This window comes from Ursus maritimus, unplaced genomic scaffold (assembly GCF_017311325.1).
Source record: "Ursus maritimus isolate PB19 unplaced genomic scaffold, ASM1731132v1 scaffold_3, whole genome shotgun sequence".
Taxonomy (NCBI): Eukaryota; Metazoa; Chordata; class Mammalia; order Carnivora; family Ursidae; genus Ursus; species Ursus maritimus.
The window spans coordinates 36,168,270-36,190,808 of record NW_024425563.1 but is presented as its reverse complement, the minus strand read 5'-3'; the positions used below and the strand labels follow the sequence as shown (position 1 = coordinate 36,190,808).

Here is a 22,539-nt window from a genome sequence, read left to right as displayed (position 1 = left end):
TCATTTAAATAAATTCTGACTTTTTTATAAAAGAGCAAGAATTTATTGCAACGTCAACAGTAATCAGTCACTGCCTTAGATATGCTGTTTTAAAATACGATCTTTCAAAAGAACCACACTTGTGGTGTTTTTGTTGTTTATCTTTGCAAAGACACCTATACCATCCTTCTATTCCAAACAGTCCTCAGATTATAAATCTTGGAATGGTTTCTGTGTTCTTTTGCCCTCTGCTGGCTAAATTGAGACCTTCCTAAAAATCACGTCAATCAGATAATCTTATGGTCACCAATGTACATCCTCTGTCCTCCTCATTTTTAGGTCTATGTGGCAACAGCCTCCTTAAAAATCTTTATGCCAGAGGTAAAAATCTAGCTTTAGACTGCTGTTCTTTATCAAGATAGCCATGACCTGATGGCTCCAGCTATGAGATCTGTCCATTCTCAAGCATCTTTCGTATTTATCCCTGGCATCTTATGATCAGTACCTTATTATATATTATCTGTTTCTGAATCGTATCTCCTGCATAATTTAGTAGACATATCAGTGTGTAAATATAAATTAGTTCTGTTGTTCTGTCTTGTTTATTAATTGCTTGGTGTTTATCTTGTTTTCTCAGTGTGACTATCAATTTTCTAGGGCTTCAACCCATCACATGGATTCAAAAGAGGCCTCAGCCATGGCAACTAAGCCCTCACACATCCTCTGGACTTTAATAGGAATGATGATGGGGCCTTCGTTCTTGCTGTGAACCTGGCATTCCCAGGCATCCTCCAACCCACCTGCCGCGGTCAGGATGGAGCACACACATTTGGGGAAGGTCCGCCCTTCCCTGGAGGGCCCAGTGGAGGAGAGTGAACCAGCTCATGGTCTTAGACCTGTATTCTGCTACTCTTCTCCTGGGGGGAACTCAGGCTGATGTTTTTTACGTTCTACTATCCCGAAGACCCCGCTGCTCTTTCTCCTCTTCCATATAATTCTCACGAGTCTGGGCTTCTGGGGTAGGCTGTGGAGTGACTGCTGCCCTTGGATTTCTACCATCCATTCATATCTAAACAGAAGTCTGCTTGCCACACCCCACCACCTTTATTAATCTGTTGGTTTTTTTGTGTTCTTTTTTTTTTTTCCTAGAGGGAGATTATGTGAAAGATTGGAATTTGGGTGGCTGGCGATTTTATCCTAAGGGAAAACTGTAGAAGTTCTCTTCTGATTTTTTGTTCTGTTTTGATTTGTTTTCTCAATGAGGTAGAAAACAAGACCATCAGCTGAATGAGGGGAGGGACGGGGAGGGGAGAGGATGCGACTGGCTGTTGGGGCAGCTGGAGGCTGGCTTCAGAGGGGAGGGGGGTGGGGGATTGGGATAAGCCGGTGATGGGTATTAAGGAGGGCACATATTGCATGGAGCACTGGGTGTTCTACGCAAACAATGAATCATGGAACACTACAAAAACTAAGGATGTACTGTATGGTGACTAACATAATAAAAAATTATAAAAAAAATAAAAAAATAAACAACAAGAACAACAACAAAAATGAAAGACAGGGCAGTGTGACCGGCTAGCGAGCAAGAAGGCACTGCTTGAGGTCTGTGGTAACAAATTTAAAGTAAGACCAGTCAGCATGACCATGGGCTTTTCTCCAGCCACGGTCAGCTGCATCCTGTTGTGGTTTTACCAAATGGATGCAAAGAAATGTGCAAAACAGATAGGAGGACAACTTCAAAGCACTTTGTGAAACACAAATAGAGACGAACAAATAAGAAGACATCCCACCTTCTTGGATTAGACAGTGTAGCATCAGGGAGACGCCAGTCCACTCCAAGTTGATATATACATTTCTTGTGACCACATTAAAAGTGGCCTTTGTTTTTTTCTGGAGTCAGAAAAGATTCCAAAATACTTCCCTGAAAAAGAGGCACAATGGACAAAAGGTATGAACAGGTGGTTAAAATGTATTTAAAAATAAGAGGAGGGGCGCCTGGGTGGTGCAGTCGTTAAGCGTCTGCCTTCGGCTCAGGGCGTGATTCCAGCGTTCTGGGATTGAGCCCCACATCGGGCTTCTCTGCTAGGAGCCTGCTTCTTCCTCTCCCACTCCCCCTGCTTCTGTTCCCTCTCTTGCTGGCTGTCTCTCTCTATGTCAAATAAATAAATAAAATCTTTAAAAAAAAAATAAGAGGAAATGGCCTGTAACTATCTGGAAAGTTACTCCATCTTGCTTATATTAAAGGGAAAATGAATTTAAAAAGTATTTAAAAATATTACTACTCACAGATGGTATCTGCAATACTATACAGGTGAGCATAGCATAAGCATAATGTGTAAACTTGTCGAATCACTACCTTGTACACTTGAAACTAATGTAACATTGTCAATTTTACTAAAAAAATTACTGCTCACCTATCTGATGGGCAAAACTCAAAATGTTTGCTAATACCCTCTGTTGGCGAGGCTGTGGAGAAACAGTTGCTGTCATAATTGTTGGGAGTGTAAAATGGTACAGCCTCTGTAGAGAATAATCTGGAATTGACTAATTAAGCTACATTTCATTCACTTGTTGACTTAGTAATTCTACTTTTAAGAATCTCTAGAAATTTGAAACACTATTTTCAGGGAGTTATTCATTATGACATTATTTATACTAGCAAAAGATGAAAAACAATCCAAACAGCCATCAATAAGGGATTTGTTAAATAAAGCAAAATAGAAAACAGAGTAGCTGTTAAAAAAAAAAAAGCAACAGCTCTCTAAAAACAAGATTCAGAACAAAAAAATTAGTAAAAGATATATATAGAGTCTCTCTTTTGTATAATAAAGGAGGAGAAATAAGAATGTTTGCTTATTTCTGCCAAAAACAAAGGCCTTGAAAGAATAAGTAAAAATATTAGTAAAAATGGCTTTTTAGAAGGAGCAGGAAAAAGGGCTGAGGAGATGGAGGTGGAGGTGATACTTTGTTAAGTACAGCAAGGAGTGTAAACATTTTACAAATTATAAAATAAAAATAAAATGCAGTGTAAAAGGAAAATACAAGCAAACCCTCAGACTGGAAACGAGTAAATTCAAAATGAATAGCAGATGGAGGGACCCCAGACCTCTTATTAACCCTTCACTTAGGAGCTTCCCGGGTAAAGCCTGCACTTCATACCCAAATCCTGGGACTCTGGAATTTGCACAACTTGTCTCAATTATGTTGATTTTCTCTTGTCCATCTTATCCCACTCAACAGCCAGTCCTTCAGGGCAGGGATCTTTGTTTTGTTTACTGACGTATCTGGTCTATACAGAGTCTGGCGCATAGTAGGTGCTCAATACATATTTGTTAACTGGATGAAACTCTTTGTGGGCAGGGAAGCCATTTATTATAAGTACTTAATGCCCCAAGTCTTGTACAGGGAGGGCAAGAGTAGGGATTGTTTAATATATATTTTTATCTGAGCCCAAATGTTTTTAGCAGAACTACAACTACATTTCTGTGGTCACTGTCATTTGTTGATGTCTGGCCAACAGCCCTAGACGGTGCTGCCATGACTTTGTCTGCAGCTGGAAGTCCCTGGAAGCCAAGACATTGCCCAGGCTCGTGCTGTGTTGAAAGTGGCCCAAACTGTCAAAGATTTACTCTCCTTTCTCTTTTGGTAGAGCTGAGCTGCTGAGCTGCTTTGGAGATGATTCAGAGCGATCTCTCCGTTTCTTTCTACTCCGCTTACAATGACAGTGATGTTTTGGATTCGTGGAGAAATCAGTCTCTCTTTGAACATGGCTATATACAGATGAAGAGATTTCTCCCAGTAGGTCTGACTTAATAATAAACTGGACAGCTCTGACGCCCACTAAGAACAGCATCAACCTTCCTACATCCCTCTTCGGGCATTTCATTCTCTCCATAAAAGCCAGGAGAAGGCTTCAGTTGGGAATCCACGTCATAAAAAGTGTTGCCCTGGGAGTGAGACATGTGGATTTGAACCCTCACTCAGGCGAGTTACTAACTCACCTTTCTAGGACTCAGTTTCTACAGTTTCAGCAACACCTGTCTTTTGGAGTTGTTGGAAATACTGGCAGATATGTATGTCACCCCCTAGCACAGCCCCAGTTCTTCACTGAAGTGTGCTAGTAATAAAAATAGCCTTCCTGGTCTTACTAAAAATTGTAGGAAAAAGAGATTGGAAGGAAATATACTAAAATGTGGACAGTTACTGCCATGGAGTGGTGAGATTTTTGTCCTTTTTATCTTGGTGATTTAAACTTTCCCGGATTTTCCATATCTTCTAAAACAGTATACAATAGTTTTATAATCAGAGAACATTAATAAAAATATTTCGTGTAACCCTTAATAGTTAAAAAAAAAAAGATCAGTTCTCCTTCCATGATTCTGTCCTGCTTCTCAATAATAACTCACAACAAAAGCCAGATTAAATAAAACAAGTTGTGTCAGACCATTTCATTAACAACCAGGAGAATTAATACAAGCACACAAACCTCGGGCCTGAAAAAAAATTAGCCTGCAAGTAAATATGAATACGAATGAAAACCAAGGACTTGATCTTTAGCACAGATGCTGAAGTCAAAACTTTTAGGACCTGGTGAGCAGATGGCAAGTCTTTTAAAGTGTTGGCCAAGAAGAACAATCTCAAGATCAGGGAATGGCTCAACAGAGTGCCCTGTGTGAAGCAGAGAGAACAGAGGTAGGGTGCAGATTTCCTATCAAGCAAGACACCCTTTCTCTGCTGGGAAGGCATCTTCTTCACTGGCCCTCTGGAGAGTCAGGCATAGAGCAGTGAGGCAGCAAGCAGTTGCCCATGGTACAGCCGCCGTCGTGATCAGTGTGGATAGGAGTAAGATGTCACAGCCAGGGTGTACATGCCCCCATAAGGGGATGGCTACATTTGCATCACCTGGTGGGGGGAGGGGACAGGGGACAGTTATCAGAGATTGAAACCCAAGAGGGAAGGAAGTGGTAGAGGTGGTGGTTAGTGCCCTTCAGACCTGCCAGCCACTCCCACCTCCTGTCACTTGCAGGGACTGTGGTCAGGGTTGCAGGAGAAGTGGGGACAGAGGAGGCATTTGTGACCACTCAGTCCTTGTGCATCAGACTTCTAACCACTTGGCATTTCACAACTGAGGAAACAGGAAGCGGGGACTTAGAAGGGAACATGGGGGCTGGGAGCAGTACACTTAAGACTTCAAACGGCAAGTATTTTTGCCAGTACAGGTTATTCAGTAAGCAAAGATGCTGAAATGCACGTCCTGTGTGGCTTTTTTTTTTTTTTTTTAAATATAGTGTTGTTGACCAGCTCTGTAACTCAAGATGTCTGCAGTCTGTTGCAGGGCTCTGAAGCCTGAAAATCAGAATAAATCATTCATCTCCGTGCCTACGCACGGAGCAAGGGTCAGTTAGTTGCCAAAATTGATACTTATTATGGGGAGAATTTATACCAGAGAATAGATGGCAAACCATCTTTATAACTCTGGCAGCACCCTTAGATGGCACAGGTAAGATTAGGAAATTAATAAAGTAGTTGCATCCATCTATCTTATGGAAAACATATCTAGTTTTTTTCTTTTGCTTCACTTTCATCCATGTCCACTATGAGCAAGTTTTTTATTGGCTTTCCCCTCCCTCTCATTTAACTCTTTTAGAAGAAAAACTTGAATGGGGTTTTTCAGGAAGAAAGCACCTTTTTCTGCTCAGGGCATCCCCTGATTCATAGGTGGAAATTCCCAGATATCAGTAGGAGCACCTGCCCATTTGGCTCTGGCTCAAGAACTGTGGTCAGGAGGCTTGTGCCCAGAGAAGGAAAACAACCAGTTGGATCAGTGGGCGAGAGGTGAGTGCATAAATAGGGCTGAGACAAAGAAAAGGTCAGCTGCAAGTGGGTCAGGAGATCAGAGTGGGCTGAGTAGGCCCTGGAATGCTCCGCGGGGAGGCCTGCCAGAGAGGATTTCAGGCCCTGACACTCCCTCCCCCCACACCAGTCCAGTCGGGGGTGGGGGTGGGGTGGGGGATAGGATGACTCAGCATTTCCTATTATTACTAATAAGGCCAACCCCAGAGGCCCTAGCAAGGCTGACTACTGTTAAAACCAGACCGGTCTCCTTCTGGCTTCTGGTTCATTCTAGGTCTGTATAGCAATAGGGTGTTACAGAAGGCCGTGTATGTCATCCCAGTATTTAATGCTCTTTCATTATTTTTTTTAACTTGGGGCCAACAGCCCAAACCAGTCAGACTTTGGGCTGATGCCAGCTACTTTATCTGGGTGCATTGTCACATAATAACAAGTAAACTTTTTTGGTGATTGCTAGGTGCTGACAGTGTGTGAACTTTATACAGACATTCCTTTTAATTCTCAGAAGCAAGCCACAAGATAAGTAATATGTCCATTTGAGGATGAGAAAACTGAGGCTCAGATGTCAATGAAATTGCTCAGGACTGAGACTCCATGTGTCACACTGTTTCCCCATCTCCTACCCTCCCAGAAAATTTCGCTATTCAAGTAAACTGGGTAACACAGCAAACACTGGGCATTGTCTTCAGAGGGTTATTGTTGAAATGTACATGTTGTCCTCCAAGTCAGATTCCACGAAGGAAAGGATTTTGTCTGGTCTACCTCCATATCCCTAGCTGTGGGAATGTAGAGAGTGATCTTTATGTATTGAATGAAGAGTGCATAACTAAATGGGTTGAAGAGGAGTCAGAATGTGCCTCAAAGCCTTTGTTGAAACTCTTGTCTAGGTGATTCAGTGACTTTGCAAAATAGAAAATGGGACTGGGTAACAGGTGATATTTTGGGGGATGTGGTTGGGTAGGATTAGGGGCAGGAAAGTTTGGGGCTTGGGACTCTGCAGTGGGAGAGCTGGAGAACTAGGGGGTAGGGTAAACTTCCTCCCTACCTTCCTTCCACTTCAGTATCCGTGTCTCCAGACTGGCCTCTCATCTCTTCCTCAGCTTCAGGAGAGGAGTCCTTCTGACTCAGCAAGGCTGCCATCTCTAGGCTTAGGTCTTTTCCAGCATCTTTGATCCTTATCTCCACTGACACCTTCAAACAAGTGCAGGTATTCCTCCTCCAAGAAAAACAAAGCAGAAACAAAACAAAAAATCTGGTTCAAGTCTGTAGTTTTTTCTAGTCATCACTCTATTTCTCTTCTTCAGTTTACTGTTAAACTTGAATACATGGTCTGTACTTTTTAATCTTCATCTGTCCAGTATCCAGTAACTCTTCCTTCCTTGAAATCTGGCTTTTGCTTCTACTGCTTTACTAAAACATTCTCTTTTTCTATCTCTCTTGTAGAACACTAATAGAACAGAACACTTTCCATCTGACCACTAGTCATCCCTAATATTCCTTTCTCTTTTTTCCTTTTATAGATAACACTATAAAAGTTTTAGCTGGGCATATCTAGAGGCCCAGCTAGAGACTACATTTCCCAATATCCCTTGCAGCTGGGTATGGCTGTTTTGCCAGGAGCTGAGGGCAACTTGTTGCTTCTGTCCTGTCCTACCACTTTTGTTCTCACTGTTGACTAGAGGCAGCCTTGGAAATTTGTGGTAAAGGACAGGGCTGGCCTTTTGAGGACAGCAGTGCTGCTCCACTAGCCCTGGACTGATCACTTTTGGGTCTTTATATGAGAGTAAAATAAACTTATATTGTATTTTAATCCTTTTATTTTGGGCTCTCTGTTTTAAGCAGCTTAGCATGTACCCTAATAAATTTATTTTTTATTTAAAAAGCAGCATCCGTTTACTGTAAAACTCTATATTAATGATAAATAGAAAGATGACACAATTCCTGTTAATCCTTCTACTTTTCTGACTAATTATTCTAAGTAGCCTATGCTTCTTTTCTTTCTCTCACCTACAATAATGGGCATAGCCCAGAACTACTCTCTCTCTATCTCTTGTACTTTGTCACAGAGAATGACTCATACAGTGATTGATTCAGTCATTAATTTGTTCACTCAAAAATAATCTAGTGAGGACCTACATCCTGCTAAACGCTAGGGATACAAACATGAGTCAGAAGGGCCCCTACCCCCGAGTAAATGACAGGCTGGAGATGAGAGGAAAAGGGAGATAGAACAAGTCCTCTTCATATAGCAGAGTACCTTGAGGGAGGTGGAAAGGAGGAAGATGAGGAAAAAGGGAGACTCCAAGCTAAGAGGTCAGCCAGGAACTGAAAGCCTGGAGGTGAAAAGTCTCAAGGTGTTTGCAAGGAAATACAGGCAGTATGTTGCTGATACTGTGAAGAGTTGAGCTCTGAGGGTGGAGAGGTACAAAGACAAGGTCATGGAGGACTTGCTTGTCACACTAAGGAGGCTTAGAGCTTTCTCCTAACTGGGGTTTAATGAAGGGTACTCAATAGATGTGTGAAATTTACCTTTTAGATAGACAGAGTGTTCTAGGTGTTAGGGGCAAGGATTTCTGGGAGGTAAACAGAAGTGGGAACAGGGGACCTGTTAGGAAGCTATTTGCTGTAGAGTAGGTAAGAGGTGCTTACAGCTAGATATACGGTATTGGTATTAAGAATGAAGAAAGAGGGTCTCTTGGGTGGCTCAGTAGGTTAAGCGTCCGACTCTTGATTTTGGCTCAGGTCATGATCTCAGGGTCATGAGATTGAGCCCCACCTTGGGCTCCATGCTGGGCATGGAACCTACTTAAGATTCTCTCTCTCCCTCTACCGTCCCCCCCCCCCCCGTTTGCATGCTCTCTCTTTCAAAAAAAATGAAAAAAGAAATGAATTTTAGAAATAATTAGGAAATAAAATGGGCGTGATTTGGTGACTGAAGAGGAAATAAGAGGAAGAATCAAAGATGACTCCTGGGTTTCTACCGTGGGTGGTCGGGTAGATGGGGCAACAGTGTTAGTGGCTTTAAGCTATCACTTACCCATAAGGTAGCTTATTGTGAAGGTAAGGAAGCTTAACCTTCAGGCCTCCTTCCATATGTGGGTCCATTCAAAGGCTCTAGGAGTGGCACCAGCAGTTTTGTGTTCTTAAATATGTATTCTTTTTCTTAAAAATGACCTGTACCCCCTTAAAGCTGATAATAGTTTCAGACACCCAGAACATGAACCCAACCCTGCCCATCCTCTTTCTTTCTTTTTTTTTTTAATGATTTTTTATTATGTTATGTTAGTCACCATACAGTACATCCCCAGTGCCCATCCTCTTTCAATTCGTTCTTCTGATTACTAGATTAATCTTCCTATAAGAATCATGGACATCATGTCAGTCCTCTCCTGAGAAGCTCTTGTTTTCACGTCAGTGGCCTTTACTAACCTGACAATTTTACTTTGGGACTGCCTTTTACCACCTCTTTCTAAAATTGTCTCCCAACAAATGTTTATAGTCTCAGAAAAATAACTTTGACCTGTCTGCCAAAGAGTAGGGACATCGTTTACAATGTCCATGAAGACCTATCTACTAAAAGTTGCAGTTACTCTGTTGAACTTTCTTGTTTACTACCACTCTTTTTTATTTTTGTTTTATTTTTTTCTTGGGTTTCGTTGTTGTTGTTGTTGTTTCCTTGTTTTGTTTTCATACCAGTTGTGGCTTTTCTACCTCACACACTTGTCTAATCTCAGACTTGGCCGTTCAGTAGTAGCTGGTGTTTGGAATGTCTCATACCCATAGAAAGCTTCCTTGCATAAGCCAACATCCGTTTGCATTTTGGCCATGGTGTGCATCTACCATGCGATTATGCTTTAATATTCTGTTTTTGATAATGTTGAATCAAAGGTGGTTTGCACTCTAGATGTTCATTCAGGGCTGTAAACCTTTGAACATTAGTTACTCAATACTTCCAGTATCTGGAATATAATGTACTGTCATCTGCAGTCGCAGAGCTCTCCCGGACCATTCTCTCATCTGGAATAAGAGTTGTGTTCATTGTTGTTTGCTGCATCGCCGCTTGACAAATTATTTCTGGGTTTTTTTTCTGCTCTCCGAGCAACCGCCACTCCATGTATGAGATATCTCATTTCACTTCCTAAGCATTTTTCCCATAATGCTCCTCTGCTTCAGCAAATTCTCACTCAGACATACTAAAATGGGACTCATAGTAATCAATTTATTATTTTAGCAGTCTCAATAAACGAGGCAGTCTCACTGTGTTCTTTCTCACCGTGTTCTTTTTTCTTTAGGGATAAGGCAGGCCCAGAATTTTTCTATAAAAGAACATACTGTATGGCCTCATGTTACCAAATTTCAGCTTGGTTAAATTGTAACAGACAGTCCTTCAGTTTTTCTTGAAGAAGATCACTTATTATGGATAAAAATTGTCACATAAAAAAAAAGAATGTTACCATTAGGAGACAACTGTGAGCTGTAGAGCCCAGTGCTGATGCTTCATACCGGATCTTTCCCCTCTCCTTTCTTTTCAGTTTCTTCCTACTGCTTCAGTCTCTCCCCTTGTCCCATGGTGGCAGATCCAGATCAGAGGTGCAGTGGGTTTGACAGCACCTGCAGAGGCCCAAGGACTTCTCCTGGGTAAGCAGATGTAGGTTTGCCTGCCATAATCCCACAGAAGGAGTCATGAACCAAGGAAAGCAAAAACTGATAATACTAAGAGATGTGGAGCAGATGCAACGTGGGGCAGGACGAGGACTTGGAGCCCAGTTCGTTTTGGGGGAAATAGTGTTTTCTATAGTGTGCGTTCATTTCTGTCGGCACAAGCCTTCTGATCTTCGTGGGGCTTTGAGGAATTCAGGCAGAGGCATGTGTCAGTGGTGGCAGTAAAGCAGAAGGGGAAGGCTGGCAGCAGCCCGGGAAGGGTGGTTATGACACAGGGAGCCGTAACCTGCTGAGAGCCGAGTGGCAGCCTGGCTCTGGGCTCCGGGCTCCGTGCTGCTCGTTGGGGACGGACGGTGGGCAGTGCAGATGTGCCGAGTGCTGTGGAAGGATTCTCATAAGTACCTGGAAGAAGAACCTGGTATAGGAAAAATTTCCTTTTTGTCACACATGACAGGAGCTTTAGCTTTTATCTTTGTTGCCCTTGGAAGGCTAGGAAGTGTTTTTCTTTTTTCTTTTTTTTTTAATTTTATTTATTTATTTGAGAGATAGAGCATGAGGGGGGAAAGGTCAGAGGGAGAAGCAGACTCCCTGCCGAGCAGGGAGCCCGATGCAGGACTCGATCCCGGGACTCCAGGATCATGACCCGAGCCGAAAGCAGTTGCTTAACCAACTGAGCCACCCAGGCGCCCTAGGAAGTGTTTTCCTATCCAGAACAAACACTGATGAGTGCATGTCCAGGATGGGGCTAACTCCCCACCTCCCTTCCATATACACACTCCTTCCCAGCTGCCATTCATGCCACTGTCTCTCCCATTTGGAGTTGCCCAAGTGGAAGGGGAAGATTAGAAGATATTTTATATAAGCAGAGCAAGGAGGATGTCAGATGCTCACCACCTGTTTGTAGCTTGGTACCCCCAAAAATGGTCTTGGGCACTCATATAGTCTGGCGTCTGAAATAGAGGGTTCTCCCAACATCCTGTTTCACATAGGTCAGCATCATATTCCTCAGCCAATTAATACAGATGCCTTCCAAAGACCAGTGGGGGTGAAAGGGCCCTTCCTCAGAGATCCTTCAGCTCAATGTTTTACATGATTAATCCTTGATATGGCTGGACCTTGTTAGGTTAATTTAGTATTTCTTGCCTTTCTTCTCCTCTCCCCCCACCTTCTCTCTGCCCTCCCTTCCTTCCTTCTTGCATTTTTTGGTCCTAGAAAATTTTCTGTTCATTATTTTTCAGGCAGTGTTGCTGCTGTTCCCTGTGTCTTGTGTTTCCTGTTGTGGCCAGAAATCTGCATCCATCATTAAAGGCTTAAAGGGGACACAGGAGGCTGAGGAAGCTTAAGGATAGGCCTTGGGGTTACTGCTTACACTGCCAGGAAAGGCTTGTATGAAGACCTATAACATTGTTTTCACTCTGTGTCCGATTATATTTTGAATTAAGGATCTCAATAGAAGGATGTATGACAACAAAATTTAAATTGGCAATTCAGCATGACAGCCCTGAACTTTTTCCTCCTCTTTGATCAGTAGTACTCCAATATGGCTTATGGACTCTATTTTCCTATCTGTCTTGGACAACAAGAATCACATGCATCAGTATGGAGTATTTTAGGTGAGATCACCAAGAAGCCAGGTTACAGATGAGGTGTAATCATTTATCTTTAGACTCAAGGTTACAATTTACCCTCCCTCCACCCATTCTTCATTTCTACACAGTCCACCTTCCCACGGTGCTGTAATAATGGGAGGGTGGTATCCAGGGCAGTAGGAACCTCCCTTGTCCTAACCTCCAGAGTCATGGCTCCTATACTCTCTGTATTTGTGACAAAGGTCATAGGCGCTATCTACCTCTAAGTGGGTGGGAGCAGAAAGGTCACAGTTAGGAAAGTAGTATTTGAAATAGAGAGGAAAGGAGCTACCAAGTGTCTTGTATATTCACTGTCATCTTTTTGAATCTACTTTACATGGAAACTTGAGTCATCTAAGGCCTCAGAGTCTTGGAAAGCAAGCACCATGTTCGTGCCTGACATAGATGTACTTGTTCATAAATATTTTATCCATTTTGGTATCCTAAGTGCTCAGTAAGTATTTACGAGACAAATAAGTGACTCTTGCTGCCTACAGTAGTGTTGTGTTGGAGGTATGAGCACAATTTTATGGTATAATGTATTAGTCATCAGGCCAGCCATTTAGTCATGTCCTCTCTTGCCTATTCCAGTAATTACATGATAAATACAAGGGTGTGAATGCCCATAGCATTCTTTGCATCCTTTTTTTTCTTTTTTTTGGGGTATCTATTGGTTTCGAAAATAAAAAATCAGTTATTGGTCCTACTATGCACTGGGCACTGTAACTGTGATTGGCACTTTATATACATTCTTTGTAATTCTCACAGTAGTGCTGTAAGGGATTATCTTCATTTTTTATTCATTCACTGGTCCATTCAACACCAGCCAGGCTCTGTGTTAGATGCTAAGGACAAGCAGTGAACGAGACAGACAGCATCCTACCTTCATGGTGCTCAGAAGCCGAGGCATCCAGAAGTAACTGGTAGTTAGGGGACACAAGAAATGACAAAGCCTGAATGTGAATTTGCCTGTTTCCAGAACTCTGAAAAATAGTGACAGTCTGTTACAAAGAACCTGCTAAGGGCCAGCCCTTTATAACTTAACTCATTTTAAACCTTCAGACCAATCCCATGTTATCTCCATTTTACAAGTGAGGAAATGGGACTCTGGGAGGTTAAATAATTTGCTCACGATCATAGAGCCAGTAGACAGCAGGGCCAAGACCTGGATGCAGGTTGGCCTGTCTCCAGAGCCCATTTTGCTTCCACTTGACCATGCTGTTGCCCCACATAGCAGAGAAGACAAAGGTCCACAGGCTCTGCCCCATAGGAGCTTACAGGCAAGAGAAGCAAAATATAATTACAGTGCAAAGCAGAATAGCATAAGGCCACAAAAAGAGTGTAAACAAAGTGCTTTGAGGTTGAGGAGGAATTATTTTAGCTTAAGGAGTCCTTAAAAACAGAGGACAAGAAAAAATGCTCTATTTGATAGATCTACAGGGTGTCATCTTTCAGGTAGAAAATGACCTATTATTCTGAGTGAAATATAAAAATAGAATTTAGAATTATTTCACTTCCTTAATTTTTTTTTTTTTTTTTTTTTTTTTTTTTTTTTTTTTTTTTTTTTTTTTGCTTAGCAAATGTATTCATTATATAAAATTTCTTGAGTGGCTGACTGGGTATAGCACTGTAAGAAACATTAATTTCAGAGGTGTTGGATTGTTAAAAAATGTGGATCTTAGAATCAAATACAATTTTTTTTTTTGAGTAAGAGTGTATACTGTATTTGTTCAAAGTATTTTCCGTAGAAAGAGTATGGAAGAGTCCTAGTATATTTTCACTTCCATTGGCACCCAAGTGGGGCTACTGTTTACAGTTCTACAGTTTGTGTGCTACACAAAGATACCCAGATGAGGGGGTGTGAAGGGGTTGAAATCCAATCACGTTTCCCATGCCAAACAGTGCTCCCCATTGGAGGACTGCCTCCCTCTCACCAAGAGGAAGGGCATCTTGGTGACTTTTTAAATTTTGTAGAAGTTAGAAAAGATTCTCTATGGGCTAGCAGTGACCCTGGGTCATACAGCAAGAACGCACTACAGCAGCCAGGGTTGAAGTGTACTTGTTATTTTGAAGTTGAAGGATAATTGACATACAGTATTATATTAGTTCCAGGTGTACAGCATAGTGATTTGATATTTTTATGCATTATAAAATGATCACCTCAATAGGTCTAGTTACCCTCTGTGACCATACAAAGTTATTGAGATATTACTGATGGCATTCCTTATGCTGTACATTATCATCCCTGGGACTTATTGATTTTATAACTGAAAGTTTGTACCTCTTTATCCCCCTCGCCTATTTCACCTATGCCCCCACCCCTCCCCTCTGGTAACCACCAGTTTGTTCTCTGTATCTATAAGTCTGTTTCTCTTCTGTTTGTTCATTTGTGTCTTAGATTCCACATATAAGTGAAATCATATGGTATTTGTCTTTCTCTGTCTGAGTTACTTTATTAGCACAATATTTTCTAGATCCATCCATGTTGGTACAAATGACAAGATTTCATTATTTTTTATGGTGGAGTAATATTGGAATATTATGTTTATATGCACACACACATATAACACATCTTCTTTATTTAATAATTTATCAAAGGACACTTGGGTTACTTCCATATCTTGCCTATTGTAAGTAATGCTGCAATGAACATAGCAGGGTATGTATCTTTTTGAATTAGTGTTTTCATTTTCTTCAGATAAATACCCAGAAGTGGAATTGCTAGTTGTGTGGTAGTTAGATTTTTAATTTTTTGAGGAACCTCTATGCTGTTTTCCGTAGTAGCCTCACCAATTTACATTCCTACCAACAGTGCATTTGAGTTCCCTTTTCTCAACATCCTTGCCAATACTTGTCTTTTTGATAATAGCCATTCTGACAGGTGTGAGGTATATCATTGTGGTTTTGATTTGCATTTCCCTAATGATTAGTGATGTTGAACATCTTTTTCATGTGCCTCTTGGCCATCTGTATGCCTTCTCTGCCCATTTTTTAACCAGGTTGGTTTTTTGTTTATTACTGAATTGTGTGAGTTCTTTATATATTTTGGGTATCAACCCCTTATCAGATTCATTTGCAAGTGTCTTTCCCATTCAGTAGGTTGACTTTTCCTTTTGTTAATGGTTTCCTTTGCTGTGCTAAAGCTTTCTCATTTGTTGTAGTTCTAATTGTCTATTTTTTATTTTGTTGCTCTTGCCTGAGGAGACATATCCAAAAGCATATAGGTTAGATCAATGTCAGAGAGCTTACTGCCTATATTTTCTTCTAGGAATTTTATGGTTTCAGGCCTTATATTTAAGTCTTTAATCCATTTTGAGTTGATTTTTGTACATTGTGTAGGTGGGTGGTCCAGTTACATTCTTTTGTGTGTTGCTGTCCAGTTTTCCCAACACCATTTGTTGAAGAGACTGTCTTTTCCCCATTGTGTATTGGTTTTTTTTTTTTTTTTAGAGATTTTATTTATTTATTTGAGAGAGAGAGAGAGACAGAGATAGCAACAGAGATAGTGAGAGAGAGCACGACTGGGGAAGAGAGGGAGAAGCAGGCTCCCTGCTGATCATGACCTGAGCTGAAGGCAGAAGCTTAACAGACTGAGCCACCCAGCCCCTCCCTTGTACATTCTTGATTCCTTTGTCATAGATTAATTGGCCATATAAATGTGGGTTTATTTCTGGGCTCCCAATTCTATGCTATTATCTGTGGGTCTGTTTTTGTGCCAGTACCATACTGTTTTGATTACTATACCTTTGTTGTATAGTTTGAAATCAGAGAGCATAATACCTCCAGCTTTGTTCTTTCTCAAGATTGCTTTGCCTCTTGGTGGTCTTTTGTGGTTCCATATAAATTTTAGGATTATTTGTTCTAGTTCTGTGAAAAATGCCATTGGTATTATGATAGGGATTGCATTGAATGAAATGTACTTAATATGACAACGTGTTTTTTTTGTATGTCTACTAATAGACCTGAAAGTGATGTAGCACCTCATTAAAGATTAAATAATTATTAACGTCACTGAAAAAAATCTGTTAATGAAAAGTTTTATTGATTCCATGTTATTACATAAAGACAAATTGTAGTATGAGATAAAATATAATTTCAGGGATTCCACAGCCCATCTAAATCCCATTTTTGGACCTCAGATTAGAACACCCATAGTATTGTATAGAATGATTCAAAAAGAATTGAACAGTTAACAAAGATAAACATGTAGTCAAAACCTAATACTTTCCCTATGGCTGGACATTTAAAAGGTCACCCACAGTTTAGTACATATGTGATTGTTTATTACCTGATTACTGAGTAGTCCACTTTGGAAGCGTTCAATACTTTTTGAATCACCCTGGTCATTTTATCAGCTTCAGCCGAGAGGCTTTAAGTGCCAACTTGGCAGTCCTAGTTTTGGGTGCTTTTGTGCCATGAATACATATTTATAATGGCTCACTTTGCAAGTTGACTTTTATAGGTTGGATTAACGACGAACAGAGTAATTCTTTATTGGGTGATAATAATTTTACTTTAGATTTCAATGAGTGATGACGGCATTACCTCCCTACTGCAATACTCAAAATCAGATTGAAAATATGACTTCCCCCAGATCTGGAGCATCTCTTAAAGGTTAAGAATGGTCATAGTGACCATGAAATTATAAGCTACTCTACTATGGGAGAGAGTGAAGCTTCCCAAGACAATAAGTCATTATTAAAGCAGGGAGAGCCTCTAAATGGTTCCCTCATTAGACCAGCCAGTATGCAGCTGTGAAACATGCATCTGACAATGTGGTTTTCATCACTAGCCAGAGGCTATCTTCCACTTCACAGACTGTCTCATGAAACTGTCATGTTAAGTGTTTATTTTTCTGGGCAAATGTCATCTTTAAGAAATACTATTTCATTAGAGAGTTTGCTGAGAGGAAACTGACTTGGGATTTTTTTTTTTTTTTAAGATTTACTTATTTGAGAGAGGGAGGGCATGTAAGAGCAGGAGGAAGGGCAGAGGGAGAGAGAGAGTCCCAGACAGATTCTGTGCTGAGTGTGGAGTCCAACATGCGGCTCGATCTCACGACCCTGATATAATGACTTGAGCCGAAACCAAGAGTCCGACACTTATCTGACTGATAAGCCAGGTGCCCCTGGCTTAGAATTTTTACCATCATCTGGAGGAAATCTGCTGCAGGTAGAGGAGGTGGGGGACCCCTAGTTCACTAGTTGAAATGCCACATGATCTGACTGCAACTATATACATGAGCTCTATCAGCCAGTATAAGTTAAAGTTGACCTTAACAGCAATACATTTATCTAGTCAGTTTAGATAATAGCTCTTTGTAAAATTTTAATTTTCTCTTATTAATAAAAACATTCATATGTTAATGTATCATTAATTTTGAAATATTTTATTCATTTTACTCTGTTGATACTTTTCTTCTTGAAGGCATCAAATAACATTGACTGATTATAAACCACATTTCCTTAATTTTTTCCTTTTTAAAACATGCAAATATTTGTTCAAAGAAGACATGTTTTAACCATGAGAGAAAGCTGACTATAAGCAATGCAATATGAAATCACCAGGGCATATGGCAAGCATTTCGCTTTACTATCCAGAGCAACAAGGATGAGAGTGATTGCAGGCAGGATTTTGTATGCTAGGGATATTCACTATCAATAATTCAATGAGTGGCAGTTTTCCTTGCCTAACACATAGATGATCCATAGTATTTGTTGACATTTTGTTTATTTGACAAATATTTGCTGAGTGCTTCACCTGTGTCAGTCATGGAGTTGGGTTGTTGGCATATACAGATCAATAAGGCAGGGCCTCTGTGTGTTGCATCTTGGGTAATCAGTGCTTCATGAAAGAGGCAGAAGATACTGTGGGAGCACAAGGGAGGTTAGGGATCAGTTCCAGCTACAGCATGGCCATGAAGTCTGAAAATGCAGATCTGTTATTTCATCCTATAATGTAACATAATACCAACAAAACTATTATGTATTTGCCTCTGTTTCTGGAGTTGGTGGCCAGCTATAGGACCGTCAGGAAAGACTTTATAAGAAAAGATACTTGATTTGGGTCTCGAATGTCAGAAGAAATTCACCAGGTTTGGAGAAAGGGCCTGGGAATACATTCCCAGTTGAAGGAAATGTTTGTTTGGAGAGCTACAAGTGATCTTGCTTAGGTGGGATGTAGAATGGAGTGAGATAGGGGCGCCTGGGTGGCTCAGTCATTAAGCGTCTGGCTTCGGCTCAGGGCATTATCCCAGAGATTGAGCCCTGCATCAGGCTCCTCCACTGGGAGCCTGCTTCTTCCTCTCCTACTCCCCCTGCTGTGTTCCCTCTCTCACTGGCTGTCTTTCTAAAAAAAAAGAAAAAAAAAAATGAAGCGAGATAGATGTGTAGGAGCCAGGTATCAGAAGTTTTGTAAACCGTGTTAAAGTGTATGGATTTTGTACTACAGGTAATCAGGAGCCAGTGAAGGGTTATGAGCCAGGCAGTAACATGGTCGTTCAGTCAAAAAGTGTTCATGGAGTGCCTACTTTTCAGGCCAGTGCTAGATGCTGAGCTACAAAAATGAATTAGATGCAAGTAACTAAAGCCTGGTAAAGAAAAATATAGAGAAGTTGGTGCAATGCAAGCCATAGATTTTCTGTAATCATAATCACAGCATTATTATGTTGATGGGTATTTACTATGTGCCTGGCATGTGCTAACATGTCTTATTTAATTTTCCCAACAATTCTAAAAGCACTATTGATCGGTACCACTTTATAGAAGAGGAAACTGAAGCACAGAGATTCAGTAACTTGCATCTGGTAAAGGATAGAGCCAGAGCTCAAATCCTAACAGTCTGACTTCAGAAAATGCACTTTTTACCACCTCGGAGGGGACAGTCCATTCTGCAGAGACAAAGGTGCGATTTGGAAAGTCTACATGGAGATAGTGATGGGATTTATCTTAAGAAAGATCACTTTCTAAAAAAGATTTTATTTATTTATTTGATAGAGAGAGAAAGAGAGAGCACAAGCATGGGGAGAGGTAGGCAGAGGGAGAGGGAGAAGCAGAGTCCCTGCTGAGCAGGGAGTCGGCTGCTGGACTTGATCACAAGACCCCGGGATCAGGACCTGAGCCGAAGGCAGACGCTGAACGGATTGAGCCACCCAGGCTCCCCAAGGAAGATCACTCTTAACTAGGAATGGCAAAGAGGGAGAAAGAAAAGGGTACTGGGGAAAAAAGCCCAGAAAACACTCTCATACAATAATAGTGCGAGTGAAGGAAAGGAAATTCTCCAAATAAAGAGTGTTAACAGGGTGTCCTTGGACAGACTTCTGTGGAGGCGGCATGAAGTGGGCAGTGGCACGATGTTGGTACAGTCTATGTACAAAACAGCAGATGACAGGAGTGAGGATTTCAAAGACATTTTCTTTCTTGGAACATACGGAACTTTTAAGGGTTGTAGGGGAATAGTTGAGGGATTATTTTTATTCAACTCACTTTTAAACACATATAAGAATGTTAGAAATTGCCAAATGCTACCATCATTTTAAAGAGATTGTGAGATATAACAATATCAGTTGGGATCCTTTCAGCCCCAAGTCACAGAAATCTCTAGTTAAAATTGACTTAAATACTAAGTACTTTTTAAATCTCACATAATGAGTGGTCTAGAGGTGGTAGGTGATGCTACTTGGTAATTGAGTGTCTCAGAAATCTCATCCAGTTTCTGTAATCCTTCTGTCTTGCAATTCCTGGTATGTTAGCTTTGTTTACTGTCACTGGTCTCAAGTGACAATATCCAGAGAAAGAGAAGACCACCTCTTTGTTTGTATTTCTCTTGGGAAAAGAGAAGTCTTCCGTGCAAACCCCTCAACTCTTAACACCTCATTGGTTAGAATTATGTTGTGTATCCAAGACTAAACCAACCATTCATAAGAGGAATCAATCATAGGATCACTCATGACCCAGTGCCTGGAGCTGGGGCTAGGTCTATCCTTCCCTGAAGCACAGCCATTCAAAGGGGGTTGGAAATCTGGACAAAATTGGGGCTTTGTGAATGAGAAGGGAAGATTGGGTAGATTTGAGGTAGGCAATCAATGGTGTCTGTTTCAAATGAACTACAAAAGCCTTTCTTAAATGGAATGACAAAATAATTATTAAATGTGTCTTAATAAAATTTTCAGTCTTTTAGCAATGTGTTCAATAGCCAATTTTCTCTTAATGAAAGAATTATAATTTTAGAACTACCTAATATAAATATTTCAATGCGATAAACCTGGTACGGTCAGTTCAGTTTGGTTTAGGTTTTTAAACTAACTCTTCAGAATTGTTTTCACTGGGATGGTTCACAGTACATATCACTGATGATGAATGAAATTTGGCAGTTCACTCATTCTCCATAGTTTAGAAAAATGTTAAAATGCTGACATGCCTCCGAAGTGTTGGAGAATCTGTTCCTACTTCCTACTGCCTTTCATCTGAGAGTAAGATAGGCTCTGGAAGTCCCGTTTGCAACTGCCTGCACAGCTTCCTGGGTCTCCAAGAAACAATCACTCAAGGAAACAGGAGAGTGCCAAGAAGAAACTATCAGTTACTCCGGCTTGCAAGAAATAGAAACTGACTAAGCCTAAACCTAGACCTAACTTAAGCCTAAAGAAAGGGTTTATTTTAAAAGTTCAGGGATGATCCCAGAAACCAAATTCAGCAGAGTCTTAGGAAGTTCTGCTCTCTGAAAGTAGAAGCACATCAGGAACTGGGCAGTTTCATCTCCTGTCCCTGCTTCTCTCTACAGTGCTGTTTGGTGCTTTTCTCTCTGCACACTGACTTTGTTGTTTTTTCAAGTCTGTGGTGGGCAGATAATAGCTAATTTATATTCTTTGATATCACATCCCCTCTGCTCAAAAGACTAGTCCAGACTCTGAATGTCTCTACATTCTAACTCTGAATTTCTCAGGAGAGAGAATCTAATTTACAAATGAGGAAGCTGTGGCTTAGATTGAGTATCTTGCACAAGATAACGGAGCTAGTAAGTGATAAATAAGGCCTTTTTTTTTTAAAGATTTTATTTATTTATTTGACAGAAAGAGAGAGACAGCAAGCGAGAGAGGGAACACAAGCAGGAGATGTGGGAGAGGAAGAAGCAGGCTCCCAGTGGAGCAGGGAGCCCGATGCGGGGCTCGATCCTAGGACTCTGGGATCACGCCCTGAGCCGAAGGCAGACACTTAATGACTGAGCCACCCAGGCGCCCCTAAATAAGGCCTTTTGACTCTAGGTCTTTCTGGATCTAAAACCTGGTGACCTTCCAACAAAATATGTGACCACCAATTAGAGTTTCAAGAGCAGTGCTGGATGCCTTGTTGATTCAGTCTAGTCTTGTCCTTGCTGATAAGTCTGATTTGGGGGCTTGGTACAGTTCTTTCTCTTACCCCCTCTATCAGCTTCTAGCCAAAAGATCTAAGGTCTTCCCTTGCTGACTGATATCTACTATTCCATCATGAGGAGAGTCATCTTTTTTCTTTGGCTTACCACATGGAGTATCATCATTACAGAATACTTGGCAGGTTACAAACACTATATAATGATCTCATTTTATTTTTACAACAATCCAATGTCATAATAGGCAGCATACTCCCATTTAGACATAAGGAAATGGAGGTTCACAAGAGCAAAGTAATTTGCTCCAGAAGAGAGGACTGACCTCCCTGGGAAGCCTGTGGACTAGTTGCTTAGGGGTAGATGAAGGATCTCATTGGTCACATCCCTGGGTAACATAAATGTGTCACTTCCAAGGGGGGCAGGACAGCCACAGGCCACTTGGTGCTGAATTCTTGATAGATTGGGAACTTTGTGAGGACAGATACTATTCTCACTCATCTCTTTGTTCTCAGGTTCTAGCATAGTATTTTGTGCATAGCAGACACTTGATGAATGTTTGTTGAAGGAGTATGGGACTTCTTAAAATGATAACTATCCAATATTGGAATTATCTGCCTTGAAAGTTGGGTGATTCTTAGCACTGCCAGAGTTTAAGAAAAGATGGATAAATATCTGCTTCCTAATATTAAAGGCTAACATTTATTGAGTGCTTACAATGTGTTGGGCACTGGGCTAAGTGCTATACATAGTAATATTTCATGTATTCCTCATTACAAGTCAATGCAATAGGCTCTCTTATTATTCTCATTGAAACCAAGGCACAGAGAGGTGAAGTGATTTGCTTAAGAATCCATTGCAAGTAGCCAAGATTTGAATCCTGGTAGACTGAGTTAAAGATTAGGATCTCAGTTGTGTTGCCAAAGCATTTCCTAGATGAGACAGGAATTTGAAGTAGATGACCTCAAGTCTTTTTTTGACTTCAAGATTCTCTGGTTGCTTGGCCAGAACATTGGTGCTACTGGAGAAAGTGGGGAAGAAGAACTGGCTGTAGGTT

The 22,539-nt window shown here is 40.9% G+C and overlaps 1 long non-coding RNA gene across 1 annotated transcript; it reads left to right on the top strand.

Annotated features, from left to right (window-relative positions):
• The first annotated feature begins 1,485 nt into the window (after positions 1–1,485).
• Positions 1,486–4,165, top strand: LOC121105925. Its single transcript, XR_005838666.1, has 2 exons — positions 1,486–1,927; positions 3,629–4,165. It is a non-coding gene; the product is annotated as an uncharacterized LOC121105925 (long non-coding RNA).
• Positions 4,166–22,539: the final 18,374 nt, after the last annotated feature.